The sequence below is a fragment of the Podarcis bocagei genome (assembly GCF_964188305.1).
Source record: "Podarcis bocagei genome assembly, chromosome: W".
Taxonomy (NCBI): domain Eukaryota; kingdom Metazoa; phylum Chordata; class Lepidosauria; order Squamata; family Lacertidae; genus Podarcis; species Podarcis bocagei.
Window position 1 is genome coordinate 18,168,744 of NC_138131.1, and position 18,373 is coordinate 18,187,116.

At 50.4% G+C, this 18,373-nt stretch overlaps 1 long non-coding RNA gene across 1 annotated transcript; it reads right to left on the bottom strand.

Annotated features, from left to right (window-relative positions):
• Positions 1-2,351: 2,351 nt before the first annotated feature.
• On the bottom strand, positions 2,352-3,863 carry LOC308577950. Its single transcript, XR_014003784.1, has 3 exons — positions 3,534-3,863; positions 3,102-3,243; positions 2,352-2,905 (listed from the first exon to the last, which is right to left on the bottom strand). It is a non-coding gene; the product is annotated as an uncharacterized lncRNA (long non-coding RNA).
• Between the last annotated feature and the right edge of the window lie 14,510 nt (positions 3,864-18,373).

The window sequence follows — 18,373 nt, forward strand, 5'->3', positions numbered from 1 at the left end:
GAAGCGGGCTATGCTGTTCAGTGTGTGGGAGCCTGCTACGTTCAAAATTGCCCAGGCTCCAGTGGCCCCAGCCAAACTGAGCAATACAATGTTCGATGCTCCCCACTTCGCTCCCCAGTCATCAGAGATTGCCTGCCAGCATGCCTTCTACAAATAAGACCAGGCCTCAGGTGAATCCATTGCTGCCTTTGTTGCGGCTTTGTGGCAGACTGCCTGCCACTGCAACTTCAGCGACTGCCATTCGCCGTGAAACCCAAGGTTGATGCAGAGCTAGGTCACCTCATCAAACAAGAGGTCTTGACCCAGTCCTGTATGTTCAGTGGGAGACCCCAATTGTCACTCCCCTTAAGGCAAACGGGGATGTGAGGATCTGCGCTGACTACAAGTGCACCCTCAACAAGACCCTGCAGCAGCATGCGTATCCTGCTCCAGTTGTGAGTCATCTCCTTGTATCGCTGGCCGGTGGAAAAGTCTTTGCAAAGCTCGACTTGGCCCAGGCATAGCAACAACTTCTGGTCGCTGAGGCTACCTCTGAGGCACAGACAATCGTGACCCACCGCAGGGCTTTCCGTGTCAAGACACTACAGTTTGGTGTCAGTGTGGCCCCAGACATCTTCCAAAACCTCATGGAAGACGTCCTGAAAGACCTCCTGGGCGTCATTCCTTATTTTGATGCCGTCCTCATCACAGGGGAGTCCGAGGCAGAACTTGCGGCCCGTCTTCGAGAAGTCCTGTGCCATTTCCAAGATGCCAGCCTTAAGGTGAAGAAAGAAAAATGCCAGCTGGGGGTGCCCAAGGTTGAGTTCCTTGGGTTCCTGATTGATGCTGACAGCATCCACCCCACACTGGCAAAGGTCAAGGCCATCCAAAGTGCTGCACCACCAAACTTGAAACAAGAGCTGCAGTTTTTCCTGGGCCTGCTGATCTACTACCACTCCCTTCTTCCCCATAAGGCAGCAATAGCGGAGCCCCTGCACCGGCTATTGGACAAGAAAGCCCTTTGGAACTGGAGCCATGCTCAGGATGCTGCTTTCAATGCTGTCAAACACCTGCTCTCCTCTGACAGCATCCTTACCCATTCTGATGAGACCAAGCCCGTTGTGCTTGCCTCTATTACTTCCCCGTATGGAATCAGCATGGTCCTCAGCCACCAGTTGCTGGATGGGCGGGAGGCCCCCATTGCATTTTACTCCAGGACCTTGTCATCTATGGAACACAATTTTGCCCAGATTGACTACATCTACAGCCGCCACTTCATGATCGTGACTGACTACAAACCTCTGCTGGGCCTTTTTGCTCCTGATCGGCAGACATCCTAGATCCAGTCCCCAAGGATGCTAAGGTGGTCCATCTTTCTCAATGCATATGACTACGTGCTGCACCACCATCCTGGTAGAAAACTAGGCCACACAGATGCCCTAAGCCGCCTGTCATTGGCAGACATTGATACCGACCCATCCCCAGCCTATGGTGTGATGCTACTGGAGATTCTGCTCCAGCCACTGCTCCATGCCACAGATGTCGCCATGCACTTTGGCAAAGGATTGCACCATCTCCCACATCTTCAACTGGGTGTGGAGGGGGTGGCCAGCAAGTCGCCTTGATGCAGAGTTCTCCCCATTCGTCCCCAGCAACATGAACTGTCAGTCCCCAAGGGATGCCTGCTATGGGGAAACTGGGTCATGATCCCTGCTAAGCTGCGGACCAGAGTGCCGGAGGCTTTCCATGTGAGTCATCCAGGCACTGTCTGCATGAAAGCTTTGGCCAGGAGCTATGTCTGGTGGCCAGGCATTGATGCAGCAGTAGAAGAGTGGGTCCAGCACTGCCAGACCTGCCAAGAGTCCCAACTGGCCATGCCCAAGGCCCTGATTCAACAGTGGGAGATGACACATACACTGTGGTCAAGACTCCACATTGATTTTGCTGCCCGTTCCAAGGCCAGACGTTCCTGATCATTGTGGACTCTTTCTCAAAGTGACTCGAGGTGATGCCAGTCTCAACAATGACCTCCAGGGACATCATCTGGGCCCTGTGGCAGATCTTCACCACACACGACTTGCCAGACACCATCGTGTCTGACAATGGCCAAAACACCAAGAACCAAACTGGAAAACCACATTTACAAGGCTCCCCCAGAAGTTGATATTTCCAGAAACTATGAATTATGCAGATCTGCCTTGACATGCAAATAGAATCGAATTCCTTCCTCATCCTTTCTCCCTAGTAGCCACCTGAAGGATAGTCTCCCTTGGAAAACCAAGCTGGACCAGAAAACCCCAGAGGCTGAAGGAAAATGGACTCCATTTGTCTGTATGTGAGCCACAGAGAGAGAAAATGGCTTAGTCTTCCCTGGTCTCCTGCACTCCAGAAGGATCCCTCAGTGATCTGGATCAGCCCCTCTGTGCTGCTGCATCTCTGCAGATGGCAAAAAGAGAGGGGAAACCTGCACCAATCTCACCCCTTGCTGCCTCCCCTAGAGGACAGAGGCCTGTCCCTGCCTTCTCGGCTTCTGCTCTGTTGCTCTTCCTGTTAAAGGACCTAACCTGGCTATGGTACCACGGTGGGAGCCCTCCAAATCCTCTGTCTGTTGCCATGAGGCAGCAAATCAGCTGGGAATCCAGATGGAGGAAGAGATTTGGAGTCTGGCTGCTGACACTGTGGGGACCGGGTTCTTCAGCTGCCTGGCCTCCCCCCTCGGGGAGAGAGTTACTTTCTGAGCATGCCCTGCAGATTCCCAACATCTCCCTTAGGCCGGTAGAAGCTTGAGTGCCCCACACACGAAAGGAAATTGGAGGAGGTATTCAACCACTTTCTCCAGGTGATGATAAGCTAAGATGGCCACTTCTCTGCTCTCCATTGTAGACCCTGGAGTGATCTTATGGGAGGCCTCCAGCAGCACCTCCACCTGTCAGAAATGAAGGAGAGGGTCACTCAGATAGTACCAGGAAGTGGGGCTGTCTCAGGACCCTTGGGCTGAGGTTCTTATTCTTACATTGTGAGGCCCTTCCCAACAAACACGTGTCATGGCCACTCAATGGCATGAGGTGGACTCTCCTCCTTCAAGGCGGAGATTCTTCTCTCCTACCCTGGCAGCATCCTACCTCCACTGCTTTGCTGCTGAACTCTTGCAGCAAGTGGGAGATGTCCAAGGGCTCCAAGGTGCTCTCAACAGCAAGGTGCTCTCAACAGCAAGGCCAGGAAGCACTTGGCCTCCCAAAGCTGCTCCGCAGGAAGGAAGGTGACCTGAAACAAGACATGAAGGTCAGAGAGGTCCACAGGGAGAACTCATTTGTTCGTTCGTTTCGTTCATTCATTCAGAGCATTTGTACTCCTCAGCCAAAAAGGCTCCCAGAGAGGCTTATACAAAATAGAAAACAAGACACTCCCTAGTCACAGGCTTACATTCGAATAAACAAACCAATGAACACAAACAGAAGCTTCCTTTGACCTTTGATAGCTCTTTGCCAAACTTGGTGATACCATTATTCTACGTCCTAAAGCTAAGTCCCCTGGAAATGCCAACTTTCACTTACCTCCAGGAGTCTTTGAGATGCCCTATTCTAATCCAAATAAGCAAGGGTCACTACAGCAAACCTCTGCCAACCTCTCCACACTGAGGATGCCAGAACCTCAGTTCAGACAGTCACTGCCTCCATTGCTTGGTGACATGGAACGCACGGCCACCATGCCAAGATTCCAGGAGAGTCCATGTGGCCTCGTGGTGAGAGTGCTGGGCTTGGACCTGGGAGAGCAGGGCTCAATTTCCCGCTCAGCCATGAGACGCATTGGGTGATGTTGGGCTAGCTACTCCCTCTCAGCCTAACTGGCTCCTGAGTCTGTTGCAGCACCCTCATGCTCAAAGCCTTGTGTTAGCACTTCAAAAGACTAACAAACATTTGCAACTTCAAATGGGGTTAATTAAAAAGCTCAAGACACTTATTCACAACACCAGCCCAACAGAGATTATGCAATGGCCAGGCTTTTAAAGACCCACAAAATGTAGAATCATAGAAACGTAGAGTTGGAAGGTGCCCTGGGGGTCATCTAGTCCAACCCCCTGAAATGCACAAAGAGCTGCAGTTCTGCAGCAAGCAGGGAAACCAGAAACCAAATCCCCACTCAGCCATAGTGGTCACTAAGAGATCTTGGGCCACTCACTCACTCTCAGACGAACCTCCTTCACAGGCTTGCTGGAAGGATAACAGGGCAGGAGGAAGTAGAGGGCCCCCTGAGTTCCTTGGAGTTCAAGGAGGAGAACAGGAATTTGCAGTGTTCTGCAGTGTTTGCAGCAAACATGGAAGCAGCACAAAAAGGAGACCAATACTGTGCCATGGATCAAACTTGGGACTTTCTGCATGCAAAGCAGGTGTTCTGCCATCAAGCTTTGCTCTTTCTTCAAATACACAGAGTTTTGCATTTTGGTTGGAAGCGACCCAGAGTGTCATCTAGTCCAACCCCCTGCAATGCAAGCCTCAATGTATTCAATACTGTATATGTTTCTTAAATATGTATATTTTAACTGCTGATTTTATTAATGTTTTGATTATTTTATGTCTATTTACAATATAAATACAGTACAACTAACTAAAATAAAAGAGAAATGTACACAGTAGTACAGTTTGTCAAACTCATTAGCTTTTTTAAAATTTGTAATCCACTGTTAATACTTTTAAAAAGTGCTGATCTGTACAAAGAAAGAAAATCACCTCCCTCCCCACCCCAAGTTTAACATGTGATGTAACAGGGGTAACTCTCCCTTTCTCTTATGAGTTAGCATCCCTTCCAAATCAGCCCCCAAGTTTCAAGCTCTTCAAGAAGGGCTGGGGCAGAGGTCCCGCCAACTAAGGGCTCAGGGGCAGTTACACAGGCAGAAGATCCCAGCCAGGGTCCAATCCATACATAACCTTTTTAGACCCAAACTCTCTGCAAAGCTGCTAAATATTCTTCCAAAAGTTGGTGTTGGAATTCGTCTGCTTCGGGAGACAAAACTGAATCTTGATGTTTTACTGTCATTTCAAAGCACCGCTAGGCAGCGCTGTCATTGTGCTGGGAGCCTGTCTCCACGTGCAGGGGAAAAACGTCCCTGTAGCATCATTATGGTGCCTTATGTCACAATCGGCCCCTCCTTTGTTATCCCCCACCCCGCCTGAGTAAGTGGGAGCTGAAGCCTTGATGTCGATGTGCCCCAGGCTGAAAGGCGCTGACTTCCAAGCGGGCAGGCAAGTTGAGCACAAGGCTGAAGCCCGCAGAGAAAGCTCGCTCGCAACTCGGGAGCAGGAGACGCCCCTGCAGATCATCGCTTCCCCGCAAAGCCGCTTGCCACCCTCGGCTGGATCCCACGGTTAGATCAGGCCGCCGGGAAACAGCAGGTGAAGAAGGCGGTGTGGATGCAGCTGCAGTGGCGTAGCGTGGGGGGTGCAGGGGGGGCCGGCCGCACCGGGCGCAACATCTGGGGGTTAGGGTTAGGGGGCGCAAAATCCATGGGTTAGGGGGCGCAAATCCACGGGTTAGGGGGCGCAAATTACTTGCCTTGCCCCGGGTGCTGACAACCCACGCTACGCCACTGTGCAGCTGCCCCCCACCGCTCGGCTCCTTCCTCCCCTCCTGCTGCCGGGCAAGGGCGCCCCGCCGGGATGCAATGGTACTTCTGCTCCGCTGTTCCCCGCCCCTCCTCCCTCATCTGCTCTAGTGCAGCGGTCTCCGCCTCGGCCGCCCTCCTTCCTCGTCGCCCGCCCCCCAGCCAAGGCAGCCCCTCCGAGCCGCCCCCCGCCTCCCCACAGCAGGATGGTAGACATGAACGGCATGGAGCTGAGGATGCCGGACTCCGCTCGCAACGGGGCGCTGCTCACCGCCGGCCAAGAGCGCAGCTTCGAGCCCGGCCCCTTGTTGAAAGGTTCCCCCCGCCCGCCGCTCGCGGAAACTGCAGCATTGAAGCCCTTCCGCCGCACTAGGCAACGGCAGGGCGGCGGCATTTGCCCACGCACTTTGGAAAGCGGCGGCGGCTCTTCGTCTCCTTGCCAGCTAAGCGAAAGCGGGACATTCCCGGATCTGTGAATTCGCGATGTCCTGGGACATTGAGGCACTTGAGGGGTCGGCTGTTGTCTACCCCGGGATGGCAGGAACACTGGGCCCTCCAAATGTTGCTCAACTCCAACGCCCATCAGCCCCAGCCGGCTGTTGTGAACCGATCTGAAAACTGCCTGGAGAAAGAGAGAATGAAATGTGACTCTGGTCCCAAGATGGCCATGCAAGAAGAAAATGCATTTCTGCTGGTAGTGGGTGGGGCGGTGTTGATTCCCCACCCCACCCCCCAAAAGCCTTTTTGATTGCTTCCCTCATATAGTTTCATGTTTAGCCCACTTCTCGGTAGAAATTTCCAGGCTATTTTCATTTCTAGAACCAAATTTAAGATATCTGCTGTCATTGACCAGTATGTGACATCACAGGAAGAAAAAACAGCACAATGTACTGCTAATGCAGGTGGGTTCTTTGGTCTCTAATCCAAGACTTTAAAAAACCTGGGTCTGCATAAAAGGCGGATCTACACGGATCCTCATGGATCCTCCACTTTTTAAAAAATAATTCCAACAAATGCAGTGTCAAATCACACCTAGAAGGCACGCCTACAAACTGGACTATAAAAAACGTGGATCCAACACTTTGCCGCGCTGCAGCACCATAAAAACATGGATCTGAGGCACGGATCCTCATGAATTCATATGATTTTTATATTGAAACAAAATAAAAACATCATGATACTATAGACCACATCTTAGACTGTAGGCAGAACCAAAAAAATCACGCATCCACGGTTTCGTGGTGCCGCAGTGGCGCAAAAACATGGTTAAAAAACACGGATCCTCATGAATCCTCATGATTTTTGCACTAGATCAGCCCAAACTCACTTTCAAATTACACATCATGTCCAGGGGCACAGCATCCACCACAGAAATCACGGATCCATGGCTTCCTGGCCACACCATGGCCCAAAAACGTGGTTTTCAAGAACGGATCCTCATGGATCCTCACACTTTTTGCATTGGGCCAACCCAAACTCACCGTCAAATCACACATCATTCCCAGGGGCACTGCCTGCACCACAGAAAACTCGGATCCACGCCTGCCTGGCCACGCCCTGGCCCAAAAACGTGGTTCCGAAGCACGGATCCTCATGATTTTTGCACTAGATCAGCCCAAAGTCACCATCAGATCAAACATCATGGCCAGCAGCACAGCATCCACCACAAAAATCACGGATCCACGGCTTCCTGGCCACTCCATGGCCCAAAAACGTGGTTTTGAAGCACGGATCCTCATGGATCCTCACGCTTTTTGCATTGGGCCACCCCAAACTCACCGTCAAATCACACATCATGTCCAGATGCACAGCCTGCACCACAAAAATCTCGGATCCACGGCTTCCTGGCCACTCCATGGCCCAAAAACGTGGTTCCGAAGCACGGATCCTCATGGATCCTCACGCTTTTTGCACTAGATCAGCCCAAACTCACCGTCAAATCACACATCATTCCCAAGGGCACAGCCTGCACCACAGAAATCATGGATCCACGGCTTCCTGGCAAATCCATGGCCCAAAAACGTGGTTTTGAAGCACGGATCCTCATGGATCCTCACGCTTTTTGAATTGGGCCAGCCCAAACTCACTGTCAAATCACACATCATGTCCAGGGATACAACTTGCACCACAAAAAACTAGGATCCACAGCTTCCTGGTCATAACACTGCCCAAATATGTGGTTTTGGAGCACGGATCCTCATGGATCCTTATGCTTTTCGCATTGGGCCAGCCCAAACTCACTGTCAAATCATACATCATGTCCAGGGATACAACTTGCACCACAAAAAACTAGGATCCACAGCTTCCTGGTCATAACACGGCCCAAAAACGTGGTTTTGAAGCATGGATCCTCATGGATCCTCACGCTTTTCTCATTGAGCCAACCGAAACTCACCATCAGATCACATGTCATAGCCAGGAGCACAGCCTGCACCACAAAAATCATGGATCCACAGCTTCCTGGTCATACCGTGGCCAAAAAACGTGGTTTTGAACCACGGATCCTCATGGATCCTCATGATTTTTGCACTAGATCAGCCCAAATTCACCGTCAAAACACACATGGCCAGGGGCACAGCCTGCACCACAAAAAACTGAGATCCACGGCTTCCTGGCCATACCGTGGCCCAAAAACGTGGTTTCGAAGCACGGATCCTCACGCTTTTTGCATTGGGCCAACCCAAACTCACTGTCAAATCACATGTCATAGCCAGGAGCAGAGCCTGCACCATAAAAATCATGGATCCATGGCTTCCTGGCAACGCCATGGCCCATAAACGTAGTTTTGAAGCACAGATCCTCAAGGATCCTCACTCTTTTCACATTGGGGTCCCCAAACTCACCATCAAATCACACATCATAGCCACGGGCACAGCCTGCACCACAAAAATCATGAGTTGCACTACAAAAATCCCCTTACCTGCACTGTTAATGTCACCACTGCAATATTATTATTAGAGCCGATAGGAGAATATATGACTACCGTATTTTTCGCTCTATAGGACACACTTTTTACCCTCCACAAATTAAGGGGAAATGTGTGTGCGTCCTATGGAGCGAATGCAGGCTCCTTGGCTTCAGCGATAGCCACACGAAGCCTCCGAAGCGCAGAGGGAGCGCTCCCTCCGCGCTCCAGAGGCTACGCGTTGCTTTCGCTGAAGCCTGGAGAGCGAGAGGGGTCGGTGCACACCGACCCCTCTCGCTCTCAAGGCTTCAGGGATAGCTGCCTGAAGCCTTTGGAGCGTAGCGTAAGTTCCCGCTGATCTCCGAAGGCTTATGGTAAGCCGCCTGAAGCCTGGAGAACGAGAGGGGTTGGTGCACACCGATCTCTCTTGCTCTCCAGGCTTTGCTTCGCTGGAGAGGCGCTGCACTGTTTTCCCTCTCTGCGCAGCGCCCCTTCAGTGAAGCGGGAGGAGAAATGGAAGGGGCTCCGTTTCTCATCCCGCTTCGCTGAAAAGGCGCTGAGCGGAGAGGGGGAGAATTTTTTTCTCCCTGTTCTCCCCCTCCTATGGTTCGGTGCGTCCTATTGTCCGGTGCGTCCTATAGAGCGAAAAATACGGTATATATTGTACCAAGATATGGTTCATCTTCAAGAACAGATCAAATACATGCCAAAGTATTAAAGAGGAGAAAAAATATGAAACTGCTTACATACTGTCAACTAATATCCAGATTCAAGAAAGACTGTATGGCAAACATTTAAATCAGTGAAAAGATAGAATTTGAGTCCATCATAACAGAGTTCTACCTTCTGGGTAAAATTTATAAACTATTACTCAAATATGACACCAAGCCCGAACAAGCAAAACCTTATATGACAAAATGGATGCAAAAATTTTAAGAGCAGTTCACAGTAGAACAGTGAGAACAATTATGAATAAAGGAATAAAATTTACTGCAAATTAAGCCCTAAAACAAAATTAGTACAGTGGAACCTCGGGTTGCAGACATAACCCGTGACTGAGGCACGTCCGCAACCCACAGCGTTCGCATCCTGAAGCGCCACGTCTGCACAGGCACTGGTGCAATTTGGCGCTTCTGCGCATATGAAAGACCCAGTTCTCTGAGTGCATGTTCTGGAAGCTGGGCAATAGGGGCAGTACAGGATTCCTATTGGTGTACCGACCTCCCCGCTGCACCAAGGATTCCCTGCCCAAGCTGCTTCAGGTCGTGGTGGATGTTCTCCTGGAGACACCTAGTTTGGTTGTCCTAGGGGATTTTAACATCCATGCCAACATGACCTTACAAGGGGCTGCTTGGGACTTCATGGAAAGCATGGCCTCCATGGGGCTGTCCCTGAATAAGTTTGGCCCAACTCATAGTCATGGACATGCCTTAGACCTAGTGTTCACCTCTAGTGACGTGGGTGATATGACACTAGGTAAAAGCGAAACAAAAGAAGTGCCATGGTCAGACCACTTCCAGGTGCAACTGGACTTCTCTGTGACCCTTCTCCTCTGCAGGGAGGTGGGACCAATGCGGATGGTCCGCCCCTGCCACTTAATGAATCCAAATGGTTTCCAGAGAGTGGTAGGGCATGCTTTATCCCATGTTGATGGCCTTTCAGCTGATTCCCTGGTGGCCTGCTGGAATGCGGAGTTGACCAGGGCTATCGACGGTCTGGCTCCGAAGCGCCCTCTCCGACTGCATGGAGCCCTGACAGCCCCGTGGTTTTCTTTGGAGTTGCGGGTGAGGAAACAATCGCTGAGACGGCTAGAGTGCCGGTGGCAGAAAACTCATTCTGAATTGGACCGGACACAGGTTAGAGCTCAATGTCGAGCCTACCAAGTGGCGATAGCAACAGCAAAGAAGACTTTCTTCACCGCCTCTATTGCATCTGCAGAAAATAGTAGCAGGAGACTCTTTCAGGTGGTTTGCAATTTAACGGAACCACCTTTACCACCGGGGCCTTGTAAAGACCCCAAGGTCTCCTGCAACGATTTTTCAAATTTTTATGCAGATAAAGTTGCTCATATTCGGAAGGAGGTAGACACCACCGTGGGAGCAGGGGCGGGGCGGGAGAGTGCTAGAGCCCTGTCTGGTCAAGTTGCATGGAATCAATTTCAATCCATTACCCGCGAGAATGTGGACAGGTTGCTTGGATGCGTGAAACCAACCACCTGCCTCCTTGATCCTTGCCCATCCTGGCTAATAAAAGCAAGCCGGGAAGGGCTGGGCAATGGGCTCTGCGGGGTGGTGAATGCTTCCCTCTGTGAAGCGGCATTCCCAGACCAGCTGAAAGAGGCGGTCATTAAACCGCTTCTTTAAAAAACATCTTTAGACCCTGCCAGTATGGCCAACTATCGCCCAGCCTCAAATCTTCCATTCTTGGGCAAGGTGATTGAGCGGGTGGTTGCTGAACAACTCCAGGCACGCCTGGAGGATGCAGAGCATTTGGATCCCTTCCAATTGGGATTCAGGTCTCATCATGGGACTGAAACTGCCTTGGTCGCGACAATCGATCTTAACATCCTTCTGGACCGTCTAGAGGAGCTGGGAGCTGAGGGCACTGTTATACAGTGGGTCCCCTCCTTCCTCCTGGGCTGTGTCCAGAAAGTGGTGGTGGGGGATGAGTGTTCAGACTTACTTGTGGGGTGCCTCGGTGTCAGGGGTTCAGGAGCAGAGGCGAGGGCAAGGGAGGAAACAGAGAGCAAGGGGGAGGAGTCCGAAGGAAAGATGAGCGATGACGACGACCCGAGATCTCCGAGTCTTTCCAGTGAATCGGAAGATTCACAGAAAGGAGCGCCAGTGACCAGAGCAAGGGGGGAGCTTAGGGGGACACCCCAGGAAGAAGGGACAAAAGGGGGTTCAGAGAGCAGCAGTTGGAAATCGGAGCCAACGTCCCCAACAGAGCGCAGTGGGGAGGAAGGGCGCCAGGCATCGGGATACGGCGGCTCGCCGCAGGGGGGAGGGCATGAGTCAGGAGTGGCCACACCTCTATCGGAGAGCGAAGAAACGGTCAAGCGGAAAGTGGAAGGTTGGGCGCGCGCGCCAAGTTCAAATGCACAGGAAGGCGGCACAGTAAGCAGCCCAGAAAGGGAGCCAGGTCCTAAAGCCCGCCGCAAGGAGACAGAACGGTCCGGGGGGTCAGCGTCAGAAGAGTCCCGGAAGGAAGAGACCACGGGGGGCAGAGGGACCCAGAGAAGAAAGGAAAGGCGGAAAAGGTGGAGTAAGGCTAGGGTATTAAGTTGGTGTACAGGAGGCGGGGACTCAGACGGAGCTTCGCCGGTCTAGCTGATAAGACGTAGGGCTGCACGCTGCAGCTTGGAATTGGAAACTGTAACTCAATAAAGACTTTTATAAAGTGAACGCTGGCTAGCGTGATCCTCTGTGAGCTAGGATCTGGAAGCAGCCCTGACACTCGGGGTTCCGTCCTCCCCTCCATGCTTTTTAATATCTACATGAAGCTGCTGGGAGAGATCATCAGGGGGTTTGGGCTTGGTGTCCATCAATATGCGGATGATACCCAGCTCTATCTCTCTTTCAACTCAGAACCAGTGAAGGCGGTGAAGGTCCTGTGTGAGTGCTTGGAGGCGGTTGGAGGATGAATGGCAGCTAGTGGATTGAGGTTGAATCCTGACAAGATGGAAGTTCTGTTCTTGGGGGACAGGGGGTGGGCTGGTGTGAAGGACTCCCTGGTCCAGAATGGGGTAACTGCGCCCCTGAAGGACCAGGTGCGCAGCCTGGGAGTCATTTTGGACTCACAGCTGTCCATGGACGCACAGGTCAATTCTGTATCCAGGGCAGCTGTCTACCAGCTCCATCTGGTACGCAGGCTGAGACCCTACCTGCCTGGAGACTGCCTCACTAGAGTGGTGCATGCTCTTGTTATCTTCCGCTTGGACTACTGCAATGTGCTCTACGTGGGGCTACCTTTGAAGGTGACCCAGAAACTACAACTAATCCAGAACGCAGCAGCTAGTCCGGTGACTGGGAGTGGCCACCAAGACCATATAACACATGTCCTGAAAGACTTACATTGGCTCCCAGTACATTTCTGAGCACAATTCAAAGTGTTGGTGCTGACCTTTAAAGCCCTAAACAGCCTCGATGCAGTATACCTGGAGGAGCATCTCCACGCCCATCATTCTGCCCTGACACTGATGTCCAGCACCAAGGGCCTTCTGGTCGTTCCCTCACTGTGAGAAGCAAAGTGACAAGGAACCAGGCAGAGGGCCTTCTTGGTACTGGCGCCCGCCCTGTGGAATGTCCTCCCATTAGCTGTCAAAGAGATAAACAACTACCTGACATTTAGAAGACATCTGACGGCAGCCCTGTTTAGGGACGTGTTTAATGTGTGACTTTTTAATGTATTTTTATTTCATTTTTTGGGAAGCCACCCAGAGTGGCTGGGGAAACCCAGCCAGATGGGCAGGGTACAAATATACTACTACTACTACTACTACTACTACTACTACTAGTAGTAGTAGTAGTACTTTGTAGGATTTGATAATCTTTATAGGTCTTTTAAGTTTCTAATCTATCTATCTATCTATCTATCTATCCCCTCCCCCTTTTCCCTTTCTGTACTTCCCTATCCTTATAAAATTGAATATATATATATATTTAAAATTTACGGCTCCACAGTTTTCTGGGTCGCCCCATATTCATTACCCAACCACCTATGCTGCTCATGGCCAGATCACTTTGGGGCACTGCCATGCTGTAAAAAGATTGTGTGGCTATTCCCTCCCCCACCACATATGGATAAATGAAGACACAGGACACCAGAATTTAGGTTAATTGGGCGAAAATGGCCACAACTTTATTGATTACAGGCAAGAGAGGTATTGGCTTTAGGAATTGGCCCTACCAGACTAACCGGTCTAACCGGTGAGGGTTAAGCACCAACAGGGGGAGCCACCTGAGATGCATATCCCTAGGCGCTCCCCGAGGGGTTACCGCTCGGGGGCGCGCTTTAGGCCCTAGCCTCCGTAGGTTTCAGATGAGGCGACGCCCCTCGGAGTCCTTTAACGAACTACCCTCCAAGCCTTGGGGGGAGGTGATGGCGCTCCTCCCCCCCCGATCTCATCTGCATGACAATACCCCTGCCAATGCCTACCGCCAACACCCAGAGTTGTGACGTTTTGCTACGAGGTAGGCGAAAAAACCAAGTGGCTTCAAATTCCAGCCAATTAGCCAAATGGAAAAAGTCCTACCAGGCCCCTTGCGGCGACCAGTCGAAACCCATAGCAAAGTCAAGGGCAAACCTAAAGGGCGGGAGGGTGGGAAACCGCGTGGGAAAAGCAGGAAAAAGGGGCGAGCCGAGGGCTGCCCCAACCTTAAATGGCCCTAGAAGATCCACCCCCGCCGCCAGCCGATTGGCTGGCAGGGCGTGGGTATGCTAATAAAGGGAATCCCCGGCTCCCGCGAGGCTGAGGCCAGCCTCACGGGAGCGTGGGCGGGGTCGTGAGCCCGCAACCCCACCCCCTCCTGAATTTCGGTAGTGGCATTCTCATGAAGCACAGATCCCCATGGATCCTTAGGTTTTTTATGTTTGGTCACCCTGAAATCACTATCAAATCACACATGATGTATATGACCACAGAATGAACCACAAAAACCACAGAGCACAGCCAAGGAACAAACAGTATATTAAATACTTTAATCCTCATCGATCCACCAAATTATATTGTAAGATCACACCAATGTCCATGGAATGACCGAAATACAAACGCTATCTGAAATGGTTCTGCATTAGCAAGAACATTGAAATAAAATGACATTCATATTCATAGCTTCCACTGTGAAGAACTGCACCTGGAAATTTTTGACGCTGCTAAACCCCAAGAATGTCTAAGGCAGAGAATGTGATGATCTTACCTGTGAATGTAAATTATCAAACCAACTAGATGGAGACCACCAAAGTAACCATGAAAAAAAATCACCTGTCTTGCGTCAATACAGCTACAAATGGTTTTGGGACAAAAGTTGGTAGCTTTGCGGGGGTAGTAATTATAAATGGAGGTTTAACTGCAAGTTTTCTTGAGAACAGATTTTGTCAGTGCAAACTTTGAAATAGGGGGTTTCCAACGTGGTGCCCATGGGAATCATGTTGCCTGCTGACAGCTTTCCTGGAGTCCACCACGTGTTTTTAGAAAAAGAACAGGATTAGTGGTGAATTGTGCCCAGCATGACATCAGATTGTTCATAGTACATTTGATTGACTACAGAGGCATATGAAGGGGCCGCGGGGTGATGGTGCCCCAGGGTGCCCTGCTGGGGGGAGAGTGACAGTAAGGTCGCTGTACTGGCTGCCGCTCTTGCGGCAACTGTACAGGCAGCCCCTCTCGCAGCGACCGTATGGGCCATACGGGCAGCTGCTCTCACGGCGACTGTACAGGCTGCTGCTCGCGTAGCGTCCGTACAGGCAGCTCCTCTCACGGCGGCCGTACAGGCTGTATGGGCAGCCGCTCTCCTGGCGACCATACGGGCAGCCATGCATGCACAGTCCGTACAGGACATCATCCAGGACTTGTTACCATATTATAGCTGCCACAAAATCTATCGGCATGCCACCAGAACCAGGGAAGCCTTGCCAGTTGCAGCTCACACAGTTGAAGTGAAATAAAAGAGTAGATCAGAAAGAAAGTTCCCCAGACTGCAGGAAAAGATAACAGTAGCTCTAGCAGCTGATTCAGTGCAGGCTGCTGAGGGGTTTGACTCCTTAAGATCACCAACTGACTATGAGACACCTGGAAAGCACTCAGCCTCAGATGACCTCCACTCCAAAAGGTGGGAAAGAGGATTTGACAGTGACCAATATTGATTATTTTGATAGCAGCCCCATATTCTCAACACAAAGTGAGAAGTGTTTGGACAAATCACTGATTTGTACATCAGTTCCCCCATGGCACAACTGTACCTTCCCCACACTCAGTCTACAAACCATGGGACTTGGGTTCAGTTGGCAACATCTGTGTGTATGACTATGACATAAACACACTGAAAGGATCAAACTGGATAAATGATCGCATAATAGATGCCTTTATTGCCTCCAGGGTGATCATGGCCAAAGAGCTAGGTCACAATTTTCCCACTTACCGTACTTGCCACTTCATGCAGATATGTCAAAGATTGCCAGTGCAAGCTCTGAAGAACTGTTTGAGATTTGGAGTGCTAAAGAAAGATGTTTTGATTATTCCAGTAAATGACAGAGAAGTCCACTGGAAACTGATAGTAATCATTTTTAAAAGGAAGACCATGCTCTATCTAGATTCCGAACATGGATTGAACCACTCTGTGAATGATGCAATAACATCCTTCTTAGCATGTCTGTATGAGATGGATTCAAAATATCCCTATAGTTTTGCGGCTGATCATTTTTTGCACCAACTGATATACCCAGGCAAGGTACCGTAATTCCAGTGACTACGGTCCTTTCACAGGTACCATTGCCCATCTGATTGCTTCTGCTGCCCAATTACAGTTCATACAAAAGGATATAGCTGCCATTAGACCCCGGATTGCAAAAGAAATAATACAGTACTGTGGGAAAACCTATTTTGAAGGACAAGACAAATATTTTCAAGTGGAAATTGATGCTGTTCCTCCCAAGAAGAGACAATCTTGAACGAGAGTTACATTACTGTGTCTCGATCATGCCTAGAGGGATGGAAGGACACACTAACCTATTGCTCAGATATTTTACCTTCCTTGTTTGAAGCCTGCTGGTCACTATGTTTCTTGAAGGAAGGGTGCAGGAGGCCCAGTGGTGACCTAACTATGGTTTACTGTGAAGGAAACTGCAAGGACTGGTACCACTGGGAGTCTTAGTCGACCATAAGCTGAATATGAGTCAACAGTGTGATGTGGCAGCTAAGAATGCCAATGCAATTCTGGGCTGCATCAATAGGAGTATAGTGTCTAGATCAAGTGAAGGAATGCTACCACACTATTCTGGTTGGTTGGTCAGACCACACCTGAAATACTGTGTCCAGTTGAAGAAGGATATTGTCAAGTTGGAGCATGTCCAGAGGAGGGTGACAAAAATGTAAAAGGTCTGGAATCCAAGCCCTATGAGGAGAGAGTTAGGGAGCTGGATTTGTTTAATCTAGAGAAGAGAAGATTAAGGAGTGACATGATAGCCATGTTTAAATATTTGAAGGGATGTCATGTTGAAGAGAGAGCAAGCTTGTTTTCTGCTGTTCTAGAGACTAGGATGCAGAATAATTGATTCAAACTATGGGAAAAGAGATTCCACCTGGGCGCGGTAATCCAGTCAGGGAGAAAGGGAGGCATACTATGTTTAGGGCACCATTTCCAGCCCCTTCCCCTTTTCGGGGTGAGCATAGTGGATCCTAAAAAGGGCTGCTCAGTCATGGATACAGCTACTGAGCTGCTCAACTGCCTCATGTTGGTTTCTGCTCTCTTCACTGTGCAGCGAAGTGCTTGTCACAAGACAATGTTTACATTCCACAGTCAGAGTACTGTTGGGTTTTCCCACGGGAATGGGAAACTGGATGTGACGTACACTGGTTTCCTGTTTTTCACTGTTTCTCTCGGTGTTCTTCGTTCCGAGGAGAAGGACGGTTGCTTCTCTGCTCCCGCAGAGGCAAGATGCATGTTTGTAATTTCTCCACTTCATACTGAAAATAAAGCAACATTAAGCATGTGGCACGTACTGCTCATCATTCCGTTGTGCAAAGGACTCTGCAATTACAACATTTTTGGTTATGGGCCCAGAAAGACGTAAATCAAACTGAAGAATGGAGACTCCAGAAGCCGAGTCGGAATGCCGGCAGAGGGACAGAGAAACGGATCGGGTTATCTGCTCTGCGCGTCAAGTTTGATTGATGGAGGTATGTGCTCATGCTCCGGGCAGCCTGCCAGCTTCTAGTTTATGGCTTTATGGCTGGACTTTGTACTTTTAAAGCCGTTTTGCCGCGATACAGGCAAAGGCTTTAAGGCACAAGCGCACAGGCTTGGTGGCTGGGAAAGCGAAAGTACTTTTTAAAAGTGCTTTTGGAAGCAGCTGTACACTGACGCAGCTTGATTAAAGCAGCGATGATGGATAATGAAAAGCTGGCTGATGCTTTTGGGATTCCTAAGCTCAATAAGAAAAACTACACGGACTGGGTACTTTATGCAGAGGCTGTTCTGCGGAAAGAAGGTCTGTTTAATGTTATTACAGACAACCCCCCAGCTCCAATTACAGATCAATGGGCTGCTAAGGATTCCAAAGCGGGACTTCCGGGTTGGCGCGATCGGAAAATGGCGGATTCCCTCCGAGCTCCGGAGGGAATCGGCTCAGCGGTGGATGGGTCTTTGCCGTGCCGGCGACACGGGGACCCTTAAAAACCGCAGGCGCAGAAGCCTGCGGACTGAAGACTCGGCGGGTGCCTTAAGCGCCCCCCTGATTCGCAATGAGCCTTTTTAAAGGCTACGGAGGGGATACAGGGGACGGCGTGGCACTGAGAGTCGACCGCTACCGCCGCTGAGCGAAGCCGCGAGCCATAACTGGAGAGCGCTGACTTCCTTCCTTGAAATTCGGACTGAAAAAAGAACCCGTGAGTAATTTGGAACTGAACTTTAAAATTTTTACCTTCTGAATTTGAGACGACCGGGGGGTGTGCCAAAAGGAAGTCCCCACACCCCCCCTTGCAGACGATCCAGAGCAACGAAATAAGAGCTAAGCTGGAGTGCCTACCCTGTAAAGGGTGAGTTTTAAAAAGACAGTAACTTCCAAGATTTAGAAAGGTAAATTTGAACAGGAGAGTGGAGTGTTGGAAGAGTCTTTGTTTTGTGGCAAACAACCCTCCCTCCCGGGCCCGGGAGCGACCTGCTTTGGAGCCT